A 19,934-nucleotide genomic window follows, 5' to 3' on the forward strand; every position below is an offset into this window, starting at 1 on the left:
GCATGCCAGCTCCCCTTGAAATACAATTGACATGGATGTAGTGCACACAACGTTCGGCTTGTATTTGTGACACCACAAACCATCTCACACCAGCTGTTTATCTGTTAACATGAAGCCAATTGGTGGGGAATATCTGGATCTGACGTCTTAATGACATCATTGGTGCAAGCTATAGAAGAAGCAAAATGCTCCACATCAAGTGTTTGCACCCTAAACCAACTCAGAACCTTTCACCTCTCTTCCCACCTGGTAAATGTCACTATGTTCATGTGAACATGATGATCAGAAGATCATTAACTCACCTAATTCTATGTGTAGAGGTGTATGGCATATCTAGCTAGCTGAACATCTCATTCTACAGTGCCATATTTGCAACATAGGGGCCTATAGAAAAGGAATTTTTGCCACCCAAAGAATTTGGTTTCTACATAGCTAGTGCTTTCACCCTTTCCAGATGGCTAGCTTTTTGTCCATCTTAATGTTCATGGTATTTCCCAGTGGATGCATTTGCCATGCACCCTGACATTAAGTATAGTGGGTACATGCTTCAACCATTTATAAGTCAAGGAAGGTACCAATCCAAGTATCCACATACCAAAGTGGCTAGCTGATGCTTGTTAATCCACTTGAGGATGGAGGGGGGACGGAAGCTCTAATGTTTTTTGTGGGGTCATCATCAGCCATGGCTATCTTCAAGTGCAAATGGAAGAAAGGGGGAGAGTGTGAGGTGTGGTGGCAGGTGAACAAGACCTAAAAGGCTTGCAATCTCCTCCTCCTCTTCTTCTTCTCCTTCTCTCTCTCTCTCTCTCTCTCTCTCTCTCTCTCTCTCTCTATGGTTAGAGCTCTCCACTGAACAAATGGGCCAACCACTTATCCCCACACACAACCACACACTAGGTAGAGTTCCCTAATCGCATTGAGCCATCACAATGAGCTCACGTAGTGCTGGGAAAACACAGCTATGTGTGCAGTGACCAACTTGAGCAGCTTTTTCATACCATGGCTATATGTGCAAGTAGTAGCTTGATCTTGATTCCAGCAATTGACGTGTGGAATCCACTTCCCTAATGTGCACTTCTATTTTGAATCATCTGCTTCTCCAACATGCTACTCTATTTGGAATCATTTGCTTCCTTGCAAGCCAATATGTTTGCACCATTTTTGTCAGTATTAGCAAGGTGTATGCCAAGAACAACAATCTTGTGTACTTCTTGTAGAGGAAACTGCCCGGCTTACACTCCACAGTTTCTTCAAGCATGTACATACATTTGAAGAGACCCTATTTCTGGAAGGGTTGAAGTAGTTTTAATAGTTTTCAACCGGTCAAAAGATTCATGGTGGCATTTCACCAAAGCTAGTGAGGGGACTCCTGCAAAACCAATGAGCTTTTTACCTGCATGTGTCATCGTCAGCCTTGTGATCCAAAGAAAAGCTGCCACTCCACACAAAGAACTCTTGTTTAAGACCTTCTCCATTCTGAGGTATAGGTAGACCCTTAGGATTATTTATAGCCATAGGTTTCTCATCCCGCTAGTTTGAAAAGCCCAACAATGGAAGACTCAAATTCATCTTGCATAAAATATAACATCGAGTCACAAGCTAAAATAGGAGCATGTCCCTCTTCTAGACCACTTTTAACACACTCCATGAGATCTACACCATTGAAGATATGCTACACTTTGAGAAGCTTTCAACAATATCACCAAATTTGTAGGTAAAGACTGTCAAATTTTGCTTCTACTTTGCTTGATGGAAGGCAAACGTCCTCATTTTTCCGTGCAACATTAATATGTTTGCCCCTGACTTTTTGAGAAACTTCTAATACGTCTTATGTCAGCCCCAATAGCATGACTTATTACTTTTACAGTGTTGCTTAAAAGTAAGTGCACTATAGAATCATCCCCCATTGAAAATTACTCCATTAGCATGTCATCCCCCTTTGAGATTCTGACCTTTCAACACCAATTTTTTATCAGCTATAAATCTAGCTTCTTTCATTAATAACCTATATTTCATCTTGAATGCTCTTCCTTTCTGTCAATTTTGAAAGTATGCTCCTTGCCACTAACCATTCTGATTGTCACTACCTATTCTTCTGAAACTTTCATAATCAAATGCACAAGCTTTCCATTTGTGAGACCATAATCCTTCACTAAAGCATCTTGGCAGCAAAGCTCCTAGCCTCCATATATCAGTCTCTAGTGCTTTACATAAAAGACTTGCACGTTTCAATCCACACTTTTTAAGAAACACACCATCTCCACTCCAAGAGTCTAGGAATAATATGATGTGATTAGTAATAGTTTACTAAGCTATCATCATTGTGCTCCAAAGATGTCTCTCATCAATCCAAGAGAGAAGCAAATACAACTGGCGATGGTTGCCCTTTGCTGCAAATGACTCTCTCTCTCTCTCTCTCTCTCTCTCTCTCTCTCTCTCTCTCTCAACAAAAAACCTTATTTTGGAAGTTTTAATAACTCTTCAAGAAAACCTAGAGGCATGTACACACAACACTGAAGTTGCATATCAACATGCCCAAAAAGGGGCTATGTAACATACATCATTGGACAAGCACATCCGTTTCCTAAAAACCAAAGACAACTATATAAAGTTATTGAGGCACACTATGTATGTGAAAAGATCAGCACACAACATCACCTCTTGTCCTTATCAACCTTCCCAAAGAGTGTCCCTTTGACAACCTCAAATGTCTTAGAGAGTGATTATGTAGCCAAGCCCAAAGCTTCGGAGTTCACTCCTTGGATTCTTGCAAACATTCCACAAACCTTGTATTTGTAGATCTAGCGGCACCCACCCAGGAGGCCTTATGAGCAACATCGGGATCCTTGACATCGCCTTTTTGAGTAGTGTCCTTGCTTTGCTTGCACAATTCGATGATGCTCTTGGGAGAAAATGCAGTTTCATGAGCAACAATGCCAAGAATATTATAAGTGTTGCTTTGTTGCATTTTGGTATGTGAAGCTTATCTTTGTCTCTCCTACGGGCCATGGCGAGAAGCAACTTCAACAAATGTAGTAGGTACTTTACAAATAGATCTTTGAGGTCTGTTGGGATAGTTTTCACGATGTAAAAAATTCTCTTCTTCTTCTTCTTCTCTCTCTCTCCTAAACTGGTTGAAGTCGTAAAATCCCGGTTAGATTTTGAGCTTGCCTTGAAGATAATTGAGAAATTTTCACAAGTTTTAGTGTAAATACCTATAAAAGCTTCTAGTTTTAAGATTGCCCTTTTTTTCTTCAGTTTATGGATAATTCTCTCTCTCTCTCTCTCTCTCGATCTATATATATATATATATATATATATATATATATATATATATATATATATATATATATATATATATATATATATATATATTCCACGTTGTAGCACATGGACAACTACATGCAGTGTTCAAAAAAAGTGATCTTTGATGTCTGTTGGGATAGTTTTCACGACGTTAAAACTTCTCTCCTCTCTCTCTCTCTCTCTCTCTCTCTCTCTCTCTCTCTCTCTCTCTAACTCGTTGAAATCGTAAAATTCCGGTTAGATTTTGAGCTTTCCTTGAAGCAAATCAAGAAATTTGCACAAGTTTTAGTGTGAATACCTATAAAAGCTTCAAGTTTCAAGTCTGCCCTTTTTTTCTTTAGTTTGGGGAAATGGATTTTCTTAGCCTTACTCGTCTCTCTCTTTTACAAAAAAAAAATCTTTTTGAAGATTTGTTTTGTTATGTAGTGCATGGGTAATCTCTCTCTCTCTCTCTCTCTCTCTCTCTCTCTCTCTATATATATATATATATATATATATATATATATATATATATATATATATATATATATATATATATATATATATATACATATATATATATACACATATACATATATATATATATATATATATATATACACACACATATAACTATATATATATTCCATGTTGTAACACATGGGTAGCTATAGGCAGCAGTGCTCAAGAAAAGTGTAGCACAACTTAGCCTTGAGCCGGTTGTAAAATTAGAACAACTGGTTGGAGGGGGAGAAGCAAAAAATCCTCTTGAAAATTAAAATCAGACGATGCTACAGGCAAGGTTGCCGTGCTTCCACCAAAACAGCCCACCTCATCAGATCAAGGGCAAACCAGGAGACTTCGTTATTCCCTCCAAGAGAGGGGCAAGAGAGAGACCTTGCCTGCATGTACAAAAATAAAGGGGAGGATGAGACTCTACAAACATCATGGGCAGGGCTGTCAGGGCTCCCCTCTCGTGGACCCTTTCTTTTTTCTTTTGCAAAACTCACAATGGTGAGTAGACTATATTGTCATAACCAATCAATTTACAAGCTTTGCCATGCTTGTGCCGAGCCATGCCAGCTTCAAGGGGTCCTAGTTACATCGGCTGATAGGGGAGCCACCCCATGACAAGGGTTGAACCTATACCTTTACCCAAAAAAGGTACCCAAAGATACGGGACGAGCCCACACCTCTATTCCTATAAGCCATTTAGTATGGCATCCAAGGCTCTCTTCCACTCATCAAAGTTATTGTGTTTTCCAATGGCGATGACCGCCTCTTGGCTTTCTTGAATTATCTCTGTGAACTTAGCAGCTTTCATGGTGCTCTAAAAAATTTGACAGTTCTTTGCCTTCCAAGCATGTTTGAAGTAGCTAAATCTCACGATTTGTGTTGAGATGAGCATTGCTTGATCTTGAACGCCTTCCCTCCCAAGAAGAGATCGTTCTTGAAAATTTCTATTTTAAAGGTCTTTTGGACCCATTTGCAAATCTTCCCTACCAAGCTACATGTCTCTGGGCATTTCTTAAATAGGTGAAGGAGGTCTTCACTAGCCGTTTTGCATTGTGAATATCTATCCGGGACAATTCCCCTGGTGAGAACCTTCACCCCAGTCGACAGGGCTCCCCATAGCACTTTCCATATAGGGAGCTTCATCCCATGCGGCCATTTTGGGTGCCATATGTTTTTCATGACTGTCTCCCATCTCGACTCTAGCTAATGCTTGCTCCATAGCTTGTTAAGTGAGAGAACCAATCCTCTGAATACAGAAGTGTTAAGTATACTTCCTTAGTTTGCTGTTTAAGGAAATGCCTATTCTTTGTCCATTGCCACACTTTCCACCCGAACTTGGATTCATAGCACGACGTATACCCCATGTTAAGCCGTTCAAGGGCTCTGCAGCTCTTTTATGAAGACTTAACCCATGTTTTCCTTAGTGGGTGCTCACCCATGCATATGCATGTGCATGCACACAGACGCATGCAAAAGATACACACATTGATAGTAGAAAGGAACTGGTTTCTGAGGACCAATGTCCCTTTCTCAAAAGCTAACGATAAATAATGACACAAAGAAACGAAGCTCCATCATAATTTGTTGTTATAGCAGCGAGCCCTTCATTCAAGATATGCGAATCTAACCATTTGTTAAAAGCACAAACTAAATGTTTTCCAAAGAATCTCTGGAGATGTATCATAAAAAGGGCAGACCTTTTTGGATCCTTCCTTTTGGATCAGCGTTTACGATACAACTCACTATTGTGAGTATTGCCCGGGAAAGTCTTTCTTTAGACGGCCAACTTACACCTTGCAAAGATCCACGAAACCAAAAGCACCAATAGGGTAAAGTAACCAATTTAGAGACGAAATTTTTTGGGACTAGAAATGCTAGTTGATGTGTTTATCTCATCCAACTAGTGAGCAACGAAAAGATGGACCGACCTGCCTAGAGGAAGGTTGGCTTATAAAGATGCTAGCCGAGATCTATCTTCGGAGGAAAGGAGAGCCTATCTTATATCTTACTAGTAAAACGGTGCTACCTTCGGCGGTGGCATGGCTGACTGCCTTCGACGGTGTGTGTGTGTGTGTGTGTGTGCGTGCTATCCGTCACCGACTTGCAGGGAACATAGTTGGATCAGGCTGCGGATCAGGCTGCTTGTGACACCCCTTCTCCATGCCATGTTTTCCTTCAAGATGCAAGCGAATGTGATTGCATCTAGAGAGACACCCTCACGTCACATCTATAAAAAATAGCAGAGAGCTTCTTGGCCTTGCCCAGTTGGACATATTCCGCAATTAGTGCATTCCAAGAGATGATATCCTGGTTAGGAGGCTCCTCGTGCACTTTTTGTGCTTTGTGAAGTGCACCACACTTATTGATACATGTCGACCAAGACGGTGCTAAGCAGGATGTTTTCTTTGAACAACCCGCGTCTAACAATATCATCGTGAATTCATGTGTAATTCCACATGCCTTCAAGGTGCAACTGTGCGTGATTGTGTTTAGAGAGATGCCCTCTCTTTGCATCTGCTAAAAAATAACCGGAGCTTCGTGACCCTAACCCTTGCCTTTCCTTCCTCCATTGTAGAGGCAGAGCTTAGACGTCTCGTCGTAGACCCCCTCCTTCATGTCATGTTTTCCTTTAAGATTCAAGCGAATGTGATTGCATTTGGAGAGACACCCTCGCTTTGGATCTGCCAAAATTAACACAAAGCTTCTTAGCCCTGCCCAAGTTTGACATATCCTGCAATTAGTGAATTCCAAGAGACAACATCCCGGTTAGGAGGCTTGTTGCGCACTTTTGTGCTCAATGAAGTACACCACATTTGGGATACATGTCAACCAAGGCAGTGCTAAGCACAACATTTTCTTTCAACAACCTGAGTCTATCAGTATCATCATGAATTCTTTTACCCATATTAGCATCTTGTGTAATGCCACATGCCTTCAAGGTGCAAGTGTATGTGATTGCATTTAGAGAGATGTGCCCTCTCTGCATCTGTTGAAAATAGCTCAGAGCTTTGTGACCTTGACGCTTGCCTTTCCTTCCCCCATTATAGAGCCCAAGCTACACACGTCTCGTCGTGGATCTGCCCATTCTCCTTGCCATGTTTGCCTTCAAGATGCAAGCGAATGTGATTGCATATGGAGAGACACCCTCGCTTCACATATGTGTTGAAAATAGCACATTCCTTCTTGGCCGTACCCCAGTTGGACATATCCCGCAATTAGTGCATTCCAAGAGATGACATCCTGGTCAAGAGGCTCCTCACACCCTTTTTGTGCTTTATGAAGTGCACCGCATTTATTGATACATGCCAACCAAGGTGGTGCTAAGGACGACATTTTCTCTCAACAACCATGATCTAACAATATCATGGCGAATTCTATTATGAGCATATTGTGTAATGCCACATGCCTTCAATGTGCACGTGGATTTTTCAGAAGACCTCAAACGTGCAGTGAGGTAGCAGTCTAGCTAAGAAGATGTCGGAGACTCGAAGGTGGAGTTGGCACCTCTCTCTTTCTCTTTTGCTCTCACGCGTGCACGTCCTACGCCTGTGTTGTCATGCCAAGGGCATACCCAGGGGAGGTCACGGACCTGGGCTAGTAAGTGGCCAACTGCCAGTGTGGAACAAGGGATTCCTTAGCCAGGGGCTATATAAGGGAGGTTGGGCGGTGAATCCAAGACAGGCAGTTCCTTGGGCATTTCATTGGTATCAGCGCCATGAGTTTTGGGAACCAGGGCGTGGTGCTCATGAGCTTTGGGCATGATTTTGCATGTTCATGCAAATAGGAGGGCCAAAAGCACCTCGTAGGCGGGCATGGCCGCTTAGCAGAAGACGAGGTCAAGGTCAAAGTCGAGGATTGCGACCGTGGGCAAGCACCCTAGGAGGGGAAGACAGGTGCAGTCGACCATGGCAAAAATCGATGAGGCCGGACTTGTTAGGGTCGTAGAGGACCTGTGATAGTTTTTTGTCACGCGCTCATGGCCTGGGGAGCAACACCCGTGACGTCTTCATCTCCCTATCTCCCCCTCGTCACTATATGGCACGGATCTATCCAGGGGGGATCTAAAGCCCAAATTTGGCGGCGCGAGGCGGCTTTAATCTCGGGCATCGGATCACGTAGTGAACTGGGGGTGAACTCGGGGCAAAAATGGCACCCCAAGTTCACTCCTAGTTTCACCCCCCCTCAGTTCACCCCTAGTTCACCCACCTCGCGGGGTGTGGGTCGAACTTGGGACGTTTCGGTTGCCACACGAGTGCCCTACCACCACGCTAGCGCGCGTCACTGTCCATGTTGGCATGGCACATGATCATATCCTAGTTTAGGCGCCCCTAGTTCACCCCCAGTTCACCCACCCCTAGCTTACCCGCCCCAAGTTCACCGTTAGTTCACCCTCAGTTCACCCCCAGTTCACCCCTAGTTCACTATGTGATCCGACGGCGGAGACTAAAGCCGCCTTGCCCCCCAAATTTGGGCCCTAGATCCCCTCTAACCCGGAACCGTGCCATATAGTGACGAGGCTATCTCCCTCGCGCCACTGCCCTGCAAATTTTAGCCATCGCCCTCTTCTATTCATACAACAAGCGCCCAAGACATTTGGCCTTAGGGCCTTTTTACGGCTAGGGAAGGTACCCACAGACTTTTCTGGACCCACAATGCATGCGGGAATGATGCACAGTCTCAAGCACCTTCGCAGAGTGCATCAAATTCTTGGTGCTGTTGTTGCGGCCCCAGGCAAGACGGAAATACCTTTTGCAGCCAAAATCTCAGTATTTTTGAGATTGTAGAAACATTTTCGGGTAAAATTCTTCCAAGTCTTTATCGTCGACTTGAGGACTTCGATAATTGTTTGAATTTGGTGCCTTCAAATAATATTCAAAGTGGTTATTGGACAACATGATTGATCATAAGTTAGGTAGTTATTGGAAAACATCCGTGCTCATCGCCTATAAGTGATTTTGGAGTGCTCAAAGAGCGCCAAACCAATAGGGCAAGAATGGCGACATTGTCATTATGGGTAAGACTTTATCAGATGGTACAACTAAACAACATTACAAATGGTTGTTTTATGCATATAGAAAGGCTATGAGTTTCTAATGAAAAGGTTTCATTGTTTGTACCTAGAAGTGCTCACTGTTTCACCTTCTACGATGGTTCAAACATTTCAGTAAGACTTGCAAATGATTGCAATAGCAAGTATTCAGCTTCTTTTTGTAACTATCTACACTCCTCTTCAATGTGTGCCAGGAACACCATATTCGCCATCAGTATTGGCAAGGACGATTATGAATATATAGGTTCGGATTTATTATTTGCTAAATGCATGCACACTAGGTGTTATGGGCCCCAGTGTTTAGCAAAGGCTGATTTGGAATGGCATGCATATTCATCAAGTTGTTGCTTATGAAGCATTTTGTCCTCTATGTGTAGTATCTCTATGAGCTTACTTTGGGGTCTATCAATCACCAATAGAGGTCATGACTCGGTTTGGGTGTTTGTGGATTTTTCCAGTTAACCACGATGGTTATTCAGACATTGTTGATTCCTGAACAATGTTGTCTGATATTGTGATCCCCGTTTACCAGTCCTCTGGGATGACTGTCTGTAAATCGTGGAGAAAAAACACATCTCAATACTGCCAGAATCCAAAGAGGATAGGCAGATTACAACTTACAAGTGTACTCTTGTGCTGAAGGATATGCAAAGCACATATGTTAGCACCAAGCAATCCAATTAGCAAGAATGTATTGCTCTAGTTGGTGTTGATTACAATAACGTAAAGCATGTTTGTGACTCAGTTTAGTCCCTTCATGTTTAAGTTTGGTTCTCAACCTTCAACACTAGTTATGGTGGGGTTGTTTACTGATGAAATTTTAGAGCAAGTCAAGGACTTAAACTTGGTTGATGAGTTATGTGGGCAAGTTACTTTTCATGGAAAGTGGTACTCTTTTGGGTACATCTTTGTTGTCATAGCTCGTTTCGCATACTCATGTGCATTCTAAATGGAGTCTACACACTATGATGAGATAGGAGCTGGTAACACAAGATGGTTACAAAGGGACGACAAATTGAAAAATCAAGATGTTACTCTTGGTTTCATTGACCCTCCTACTGAACCATGTTCCACTCAAGCAAACAGCTTGATCCATGAAGGATGCCATTGTTGAAACCATTAGTGTATCATGACTCTTGTTTTCGAGGATGAAAACGCTTCTCCAAGGGGGAGTAATGTCATGCCAAGGGCATACCCAGGGGAGGTCACGGACGTGGGCCAGTAAGTGGACAACTGCCAGTGTGGAATAGGGGATTCCGTAGCCAGGGGCTATATAAGGGCGGTTGGGCGGTGAATCCAAGCCAGACAGTTCCTTGGGCATTTCATGTGTCAACTTAGACACTCTTGGTACACTGGTCTAAAATATGCCATCGGAGGTGGAGCCAATGGCCCAACACCTCTCTCTCTCTCTCTCTCTCTCTCTCTCTCTCTCACACACACACACACACACACACACACACACACACACACACTGTGTTGACTGCTCTCCCTTGACGCTTGTGTCACCTTGCGTAGTGCATTGGTCCAAAATCTATCGGATGAAGCTCATGCTGACACGTGTCCGAGGGGAGGGGCCGAAATCCCTTCCCACGTTATAATAGTATAGATATCTTATATATATATATATATATATATATATATATATTAAAAAGGCAAGCCTTAGATCCACGTGGCTAGATCTAAGGCCTTCCTTAGATCCTTATTATCTTTAGTTGAGCGGCCTTCCAAGTTCCACATCGAGCCTGCGTCCCTCTTGAGTGCTCTTCACATCAGAGCATAGACGCCTTGAGTTGAGGTCCCAAATCCTGCTTGGAGCTACTCTCTCTCTCTCTCTCTCTCTCTCTCTCTCTCTCTCTCTCTCTCTCTCTCTCTCTCTCTCTCTCTCTCTCTCTCTCTCTCTCTCTTGCTGCACTCATGTAGTGAGCACATGGTCATGAGCTCTCCGGCTGGCTGCAAAAACTGACGTGGCATGCCCTTTGCCACTCTCCAAGAAGAGCTACACCTCCTCCAATCCAGCCAGCCATGCCATATTTGGCTGGCCAATCAAATGCAAGAACATGCAACGGCCCTTCATCCCCGTGCCGGCATCTACGCAACGGCCTGCTCCTCGCATATCTTCATAATCACCATCCGCTATAGCTTCACAAATTCTCCACAAGCTCTCACTGCAGCTGTACATGTAGCCAATTTGAGTATTCTCCACAAGCAGCTCGCACACATCTGCTATCCAGGCATCGAGGTATCCACCCCTTGCCCCCCCAACCAAAAAACCCACCAAAACACACACACACACACACACACACACACACACTATTTCTTTCACGCTCATCATCAGCACATTTGAGTTCTCCTGCAATGTGGTTGATAATTTGAGAATCGATTTTTGCATCATGTATTGGTTTTTGTAATTGAAGAAAATGATTATTTTTATCACCTTCTATAAATTTCTTTCTGGTTCCAGAGTTGTTCTCCCAATAGTTGAAATGCATGTTTTCCTGCTTAAGTCATGAATGCATGTCATTAATTGTTAGGGATATTTCCGGCCAAAATCCAATGAGTCACTACAATGCTTGCACGCATCCCCAAGCGACCTAGAGGTAGTCAAGAATGGCTAGGGTAAGAGGGAGAGTTAGGCAACCAAGAGAGAGAGCCTAGTGGGTTGGGTGGTCACAAAACAATGTTTGAAACAGAATTGAACAAAGACCTAGGGTTTATGTAGTTGCTTAAGGAAGGTGGTTGGGGGGGCACATTGAGTGAGGGTCAGTCAATTGAGAACATAGGATTGAGCCAGTTGACCATCCTGTCCAACCTAGTGTTGTTCCTCGTGTTTCCTTCATACGTCAAAGGCCACCACCTGCAACATTTGCTTCGTTGATTTCCGAAGGCTTCAAGACTCCTCGCATGGGGGCTTCTCCGACAATGCCGGAAATGAATGTTAGACCTTCTCTTATGTCCACTACCCCAGCTCTTGTTCCATTGCGTCCTCTTGTGACCTCATCTAGTGGGTCCACCAAGGGGGCTAAATGTCCTTTTGCGGCGATACCAGTGTGGGATGAGACCGCAACATCGACCTTGCTTAAATACTACGAAGAGCGATGCTCTGATGTAAACAAAGGCAATTTGAGACCAAAAGACTAGGAGGAAGTTACATTCCAATTAAATAATGAGTTCATTGGCACCTTTACACTGGACCATGTCAGGAACCGCATAGACACTCTTAGAAAAACATATAAAAAAGAAAAGTAAAAAACAACTACCACTGGGGGGGTGAGGTCCACATGGGAATACTTCGAGGTGGTCGACACTTTGTGGCCATCCACTCCACATTGTGTCGGGATTTTGAGAGCCTTTGATAGTGGTGCACAGGCAATGATGGAGCCTGAAGCACCAATTCCACCTCCAGAAAAAAAACCAAAAAATGTTGGATTTGAAATGCTTAAGGCAAAGGTTGTTGAAACATTAACTCAAAGAAACATTGAGCTAAAATCACAAAAGGATGTGCAAGCAAAGACTGCAACACAAGAAACCAAAAACCTAGAAATTCAACTAGATGATCGAGTAGTGGCCAACACCACTAATGATGCAAGGTCAAAATCACAATTTATGGCACCTATCCCAGAGATAGATGAGCCATGGCCAAATGAATTGTGGGAAGCAATTAGAAGTGCAAAAGATGGAAGTGCGACTTTCCAATCTGCACCCATAATTGAGGTCAATACTGGGAATGAAGTCTATCAGGGAGACATTCAATCTCTAAATGGAGATGCAGGGACAGAAGTTTCAATTGAAAGCAAACCAGAGTCCTTGAAGACCTTACCCTCATACATAGGAGAACATGAGGCAGACTCAGAGACTAGAGTGGTGCCATCTCAGAGGAAACCCATATCCAAGATGATGGATACAAAGAGTATGCAAGAGTTGATGTCAGCTCCAATAGAGTGCACCATTACTCTATCTGAACTGATTAAGATTAGACCACATGTATGGGATGAAGTAGGCAACAATTTGGGGAAGATGGGATTAAATATACCTCTTCAAGATCTACCCTCAAATGAACAATCAAACAAAACTCAACAAGAAAGTGCAGACGCTAAACCTGTGCCAATAAACAAGGTGGGGGAATATTGTGAAGGAGAAGAAGGAAACACCACCTTACCTGTGGAATACAAAGGAGTTAAAACATTGGCTGTACTTGATAGTGGGGCTGGAGTAGCCATAGCCACAAAAAACGTTTGGGAAAAATGGGGTAGACCAGCGCTTAGGAAAACTAGAATGAAGCTGCAACTTGCAGATGGATACACGGAAAAAGATCTGGGTATCCTAGAGCAAATTATTGTGACTTCTTGTGGAATTGAATATGAACATACATTTGCAATAGTAGATTTTGGAAAAGGGAACAATTTTGATATCATTTTAGGAAGACCTTTCATGCGTCAACTTAAGATGGTTCAAGATTGGGGCTATGACTATATCTACTTGAGACATAAAAAGATCACCACAAAAATAAGCATAAAAAACCATAGCTATAGAGATGTGAATAGAAATCCATTAGAAGAAATTGACTCTTCTATAGTCAATGGGAAAGAGATACCTGCGTGGCTACAAACCAAACAAGAACTTTGGATGTGTGGTGCTTCGAAGTGTGGAAGCTCAGTGAAGGAGGATTGCATCCTAGAAAGATCAATGGACGATGAAGCTTACATACCAGAACCCTTTCCAGAGGAGTTATTTGAGCCATTTGGATGGAATCAAATACTGGCGACTCTTGATGTGTGTGTGAATGAGGTGACCCCGACTAAGTTTTGTGATGAGGAAGGGTATGATATAACTCCCGTATTTACGATAAAGGTGTTGAAGGAAGCTAACGAGATTTGTGAGTGTGAAGACAGAAAAGGTGAAATAGATAGCAACGTCATGGAGCATGATGCCAAAGTGCACATGAAGAAAGCAGAGCAACAACGAGAATATGTCATCATTGACATACCTGAAGAAACAAAGAAGCCGACTCCAAAAAAAGTGCAACTGAAAGTAGATGAAGGAGAAAATATTCCAAGTTCAACGGGAAATCTTCAACAAACGCAAGATCAAAAGAAGAACAGGGACAAGGAAGAAGATGGACTATCTCCAACGATGATCAAATTCAATTTATGCGGACAAACAGGGCTCAAGGTTACATGTTCAGCCGCGATTGATCCTTATGCTACTAAGAATCTAATGACTTATGGAACATGGATCATGATGGGAAAGCCACCAATCAATGAGCTAGAAGAAACAGTTTACACAAGTTCAAAAATGCCGATTACTAGCTTTGGAGTGGTAGAAGCTGTACTCAAATTGAGTACCGGGGAGTATAAAGATACTTTCCACATAATCAACTCCCATCATATCAAAGAGAGCCTGGTCCTCACAGAAAGATGGAGGAACATCTTCTTTTGACAACAATCAAAAGCTTCAACAACAACAACAACGGTAAGACTCCATGAAGCTTCTCAAATCCATGCAGAGAAGAAATCGCCAACCATCGTGGAAAAAGGTAAAGCAAAAGTAAACATTGAAGTATATCAACCTCGCCAGACGACTTTACCTTCAACGAGCTTCCATCAAATTTCCCACGAAGCCTCTACATCAAGAGCCACACCATCAACAATGCAATGGAAACCAAAGCAAAAAGTCTATCAACCAAAGTTTCCATCACAAAAAAGCATCCAGAAGAAGCCGAAGAATGTCAACCAAGTGTTGGTATCCAAAGAGCACATCCAAGTCAAAGACCCAGTTTGGATACATGAAACATGGGCTCAACCACAACAACAAAAGGTGACAGGGTGGATAGCATCAAATGAGTCAATCACTGCTCAAGGCTACTTCGAAGGAAACACTAATGTTTGGGCCAAAAAGCCTAAATTAACAGCCTGGACCTACCCACCTCAACCAACGAGTTCTACAAGGAACAAGACGTGCTATCAGCGGAATACAAAATACTCAGGGAAGCGAAAGAACACCAACAAAAGGCAAACAAAAAGACCTTCCAAGCGGGCAATGCGAAAAGTTTGGGTACCGAAATCAAACTTCAACAAAGATACCCAACACAAACAGGTGAATCAGCAGGTGATTCCAGTGAAGCTACTCTAAGCACAAGGATTCTATGAAGGTAACACCCAAATATGGTTACCCAAAGTAGTTGCTCAACCTAGAGCCACTAAGACCAACCAAGTTGCAAATGACCCCACACAAAGACAATCAACAACAATAAAAAGCCAACAGAAGCCAATTACAACCAAGGCTGCTGCAATCTACAGATGGATACCTTGTCATCAATTACAAAAGCAAGGATTTTACAACGGAAATAATCACGTTTGGATACCAAAGCCTAGTGTCCATCAAATTATAGAAGAAGATAAAATGCCAAAGAGGGTCACACAAGGACCAAAAACAAGATGGGTTCCAAAATTGCTAGTGGAAACTCAATCACAGAGAACCCACACATCTCGACAATCGCTTCTCATGGAAATTAATGCAAAGGCTACATCAAGCCCTATCAGAGCTGAAGGACTTGTTTTACAAAGAAGTATCAACATACACCAAGCAAGTCAAGAGGAGCCAACATATGCCAATCTACTCGACAAAATGGTGGCATCCAAAGACCAACACAATGATAGAGGCCTTAATCTCAAGAACTTATGGCATTGGGTTTCAGGCCATGAACAGGTAAGTCCAAGTCGCCATTAAAAATACATGGCATAAAAGTCAAGAGTCGGGCAACTGAGCCACTAAATGAGCAAGGCATTAGTCCCAAAGCTTCAAGTAATATTCTCTGTGGTCTAGGAGTCTTTGCTATTCTAGGTACTGCTCAAGGTGGAGGAGTTGAGCATATTTATGTTGTGTCGCTCATGCTGGTATAGGTGAGCATAAGAGTCCAAGTCTATGTATTTTAAGTTTGGTAAAGTGAAGAAGAGAGTCCAAAAGACACTCACGCACTATGCATAGTGAGGAATGAGTGGAGAAGCTTCTACATCGAAAACCCTTCTTGGAAACGTGCAAGCTATTGAGACGTCCTTTGATGTCACATGTTCTACATTTGTTCCTTGAAGCACCCATCAACTCCATCTTTTACACTACATGATTTTGTTTGAAAACTTCTCATAAGGATATAGAGTGTCCCATAATTGGCACTTACATTAGGCACTCTTCCTTTGTTTCTCCCAAGCACTCACCTTGCATGACAGGTACTTCGAGTCAAAATGCTCAACTCCAATAAGAGCGTATACCAAAGGCACTTTTTTCCCACCGGGTTTTTTCCCTTTGGTCATCCAGGTTTTAAGACCCTAATATAGACCTAATCATCAACTTCTTGTATATATTCCTTCTCCATCAACAATGAGGAAAGGGCTACCCAAATCAATCAACAACAACTTGGAGTAAAAACAGCAGGTCTCCATATGCTTATCAAGAGAATCTTTTATCTTCAAGGGTGACAACAAAGCTCCATCCAACAATGGCAAGTCAAAGAATGGACTACAACATCAAGCAATGAGAAATTTAGCAAGCGAGCTATCCACAACAATAAAAAATAGCTCACACAGTGTTTCAACATTGGTGACCTATTGCAAACAACTCAAATTGCAGTGGACCTTGAAAGAATATCCATCATCAAGTCCACGCCACAAGGAAAATCAGTTCTACATGATCAAACACTTAAACATCCATCTTTACGGTAGCTAAGATTGACAACCAAGAGGCGAATGCACAACAAGAAGAAACGTTGCCTCGATAATCAAAGCTTAAATCATGTATCAACAACATGACATCTATGCATCACTCAAGGAAGGGGGGAGCGTCATCAACGACAACGGGCTTCCCAAGATGAAGACCAACCTTGAAGACAAAGCTAAAGACAACCCTATGACAAGACTGCACAAGGTCGTGTCAAGGGACGACATGAGCTAGGAAGGGGGGAGTGTTTGGAGGTGATAACAACATACAAGCGCCCACCTAGCCAAGGCGCCGTTGAGTCAGCCGGCCAAAGTTTTGATGTGGTCACATTATTTTTCCGATGTTTAATACATCAAACCCTGTAAAAGTCTAATGACAATCGCCTATGTCAAGTCTGAGTCAAAGATGTAATTTTTCCAATGATGTATGTAAAGGTCCATGAGAAGTTTGCCGCCGGCCACTTTAGAAAGCCCTAGGTATATAATACACTAAGGTTAGTGGGAAAGGGAGATTATTTTTTGAAGATAAGGGACTACTGCATTACGTACAGAGAGCTACCTCTTTGCTCCAACTTGTAATCATCGCTTCTGTGGCTACGGTAATCCAAATTCAGTTTTGTTTCTTGCATTGTGTTCCTCTTACTCTGCTCTTTCATTCAAGTGTAAGCATTCAAGATTCGGTGAAGGTTTCAACCGCATCCGTTTAGGCCTTAAATCGGTGTTTTGAGTGTTTATATGCGTATTTTATGTTGTTTTGACCCTAGGAGAGGCTTTAGGGACCCTAAAACGACCCTTTAGGATCAATCGTTTACTGTTTTTTCATACTTTGGGACGAACGATTGCGATCATTGTACCTTCTCAGAATGCTGTGATAGTGATAGGATATGTTCCTGATAGTCCCCTGTAGCTTCCCTTCAAGTTTCGTGCGATTCCGATATGATTTGCATGGTGAACGGGCGTGATGATTATAGAGCTGTGTAGAAGGACATAGGCAGATTACTTGGCTTTCGTGCGTTTGATTTGCTTGTAGAGTTAGTAGTTGCATATCTTCGAGTTCACTTCATTAGGATTGACACCCTAGTGAGTTTCCATGCCTCATCCGAGTCGCTTCCCCTGTATCGATAATTTTATGTTGATGCTTGAGAGCTATGCTATGGACATCCGTCGCGGCGACCCGCAAACAGAAATTAAATAGAGAGAGTGAGAGAGAAAGAGAAAGAGAGATAGCGAGAGCGAGATCGAGAGAGAGAGAAAGAGAGATAGCGAGAGCAAGATCGAGAGAGAAAGAACGAGAGATAGGGTACGTAGAGAGAGAGAGAAATAGAGAGTGATATATATATATATATGGAGAGAGAGAGAATTAACTAGAGATAGCTACAAAGGTAGAGAGAGAGAGAGATAGATAGTAGATAGAGAAAGTCGGTGTAAAAGAGTTAAGTTGGCTGACCAATTGTGTGAAAAGGACAGAAACTCTCTCTATCTCTCTCTCTCTCTCTCCCTCTAGAAGAAACTATGGAACTAAAAGAGGCAAAGGGGTTTTTCCCGCTACATGCATTGCCATGTACACTTGGGAGTGCACGTATGTGTCTACCCATATAGGATTTGACCAATAAAGATGATATTTTGACCCGATGGTCCTGATCTCCGTACACCTCTGGACCGAGGTGCACTACGGAGATCGGGCAAGACTAGAGAATGCGAGGTAGTTTACATTGTGAGGAGTATATATATTAAAACAACATTCATAATCATTGTAGATGGCAACGTCATCAACTAACATGGAGGAAAATATTGCATGCTCGTGCACGCTCTGCAAGCATCAAATCCTACGCATGCGTAGGATATGTAATGAGCATGTGCACAAGTACGGAGAGTTTGCTAGAGAAATCCTACAGAATCTACAATACGACTCCTACAGAACGGGCATTGATTTTTGCGACATAACACCTACATCTGAGAGAGAGAGAGAGAGAGAGAGAGAGAGAGAGAGAGAGAGAGAGAGAGAGAGAGAGAGAAAGGATTATGCGTGAAGGTCCAACCAATATAGAGCCAAGGATGGAAGCAGAAAAGGGCTTACAGACAGAAGAGGATGGCATTGAGGAGATGCTGGATGCCTTCTTCCAGACAAGTGAGGAGAACGCTAACGATGCAGCACCAGAAGCCGTGCGCCTATCTCCTGAAGAAATGTTGAGGAAGTTGGCACGTCAACCAATCTATGAAGGCGCCAAAATATCTGTGCTTTGTACTTGTCTGGCGTTTTTGAATCTTCAGCCAGTGTACGGGTGGTCAGATGCAAGCGTCACTGCTTTGTTTAGGTACATAATTTACAAAAGAGATTTTTCGATTGCAATGGTGACTTGCTTGGGGAGCTTTTTAATCTAATGTGGCTTAAACAGGTTGTTGCGGGAGAAACTTCTCCCGGCTGGCAATGAAATGCCCCCCTCCAGGCTAGACGCAAAGCAACTATTGACCTCAGTTGGCTTGGACTACAACAAGATTTATGCATGTCCAAGATTTATGCGGGAGAAACTTCTCCCGGCTGGCAATGAAATGCCCCCCTCCAGGCTAGACGCAAAGCAACTATTGACCTCAGTTGGCTTGGACTACAACAAGATTTATGCATGTCCAAATGATTGCATTCTTTTTCGCAATGAATTCGAAGATTGTCTGTCATTTCCTAAGTGCGGAGCAATGCGCTACAAACAAGATGCGGTTGGCGAGACAGTGCCATCTAAAGTGTTGCGGCATTTCCCTGTTATTACTAGGATAAAAAGCATGTTTCGTTGTGGTTCCATTGCAAAGTTGATGCGGTGGCATTCTACGAATAGATCCACTGGCACAACATTTAGGGTGTCCGCTGATTCAATGTCTTGGAGGCACATTGAAGATACCTGGCCACATTTTAAGAGTGAACCACGCAATTTGCGTTTGGGCATGGCAATGGATGGAGTCAATCCATTTGGCTTGAGAAGCTCGTCATGGAGCACTTGTCCTGTGTGCCTTATCAATTACAACCTCCCACCGTGGCTTGCCATCAAGAAGGGTCATTTGATATTAACCTTGATTGTACATGATAAGTTCAAGGCAAAAAACATGGATGTTTATCTAGCTCCACTAGTTGACGAGCTCCAGGAGTTATGGCATGGGATCGACATAGCAGATGCAGTTGAACCAGTAGGACAACAACATGCAAGGATCCATGCACTTCTTCTGTGGACTATGCATGATTGGCCAAGATACAAAGAAGCTTATGATAATGGTTCTTGATTTACAAAATTCTCGCTATTCGCAAGCACTTTGCCTTGGCCTGAATCATGCTTTAATATATGCAGGGCTTACAACTTCGGGATACAATGCATGCCCAATTTGCGGGC

At 42.8% G+C, this 19,934-nt stretch overlaps 1 pseudogene; it reads right to left on the reverse strand.

Moving 5' to 3' along the window:
• Window positions 1-1,112: 1,112 nt before the first annotated feature.
• The window catches only part of LOC147433754 (phosphatidylinositol 4-kinase gamma 3-like), a 33,182-nt pseudogene continuing 14,360 nt past the window's right edge, over window positions 1,113-19,934 (reverse strand).

Source organism: Adiantum capillus-veneris, chromosome 19, assembly GCF_014529385.1.
Source record: "Adiantum capillus-veneris isolate H3 chromosome 19, ASM1452938v2, whole genome shotgun sequence".
In the NCBI taxonomy this organism is placed as follows: domain Eukaryota; kingdom Viridiplantae; phylum Streptophyta; class Polypodiopsida; order Polypodiales; family Pteridaceae; genus Adiantum; species Adiantum capillus-veneris.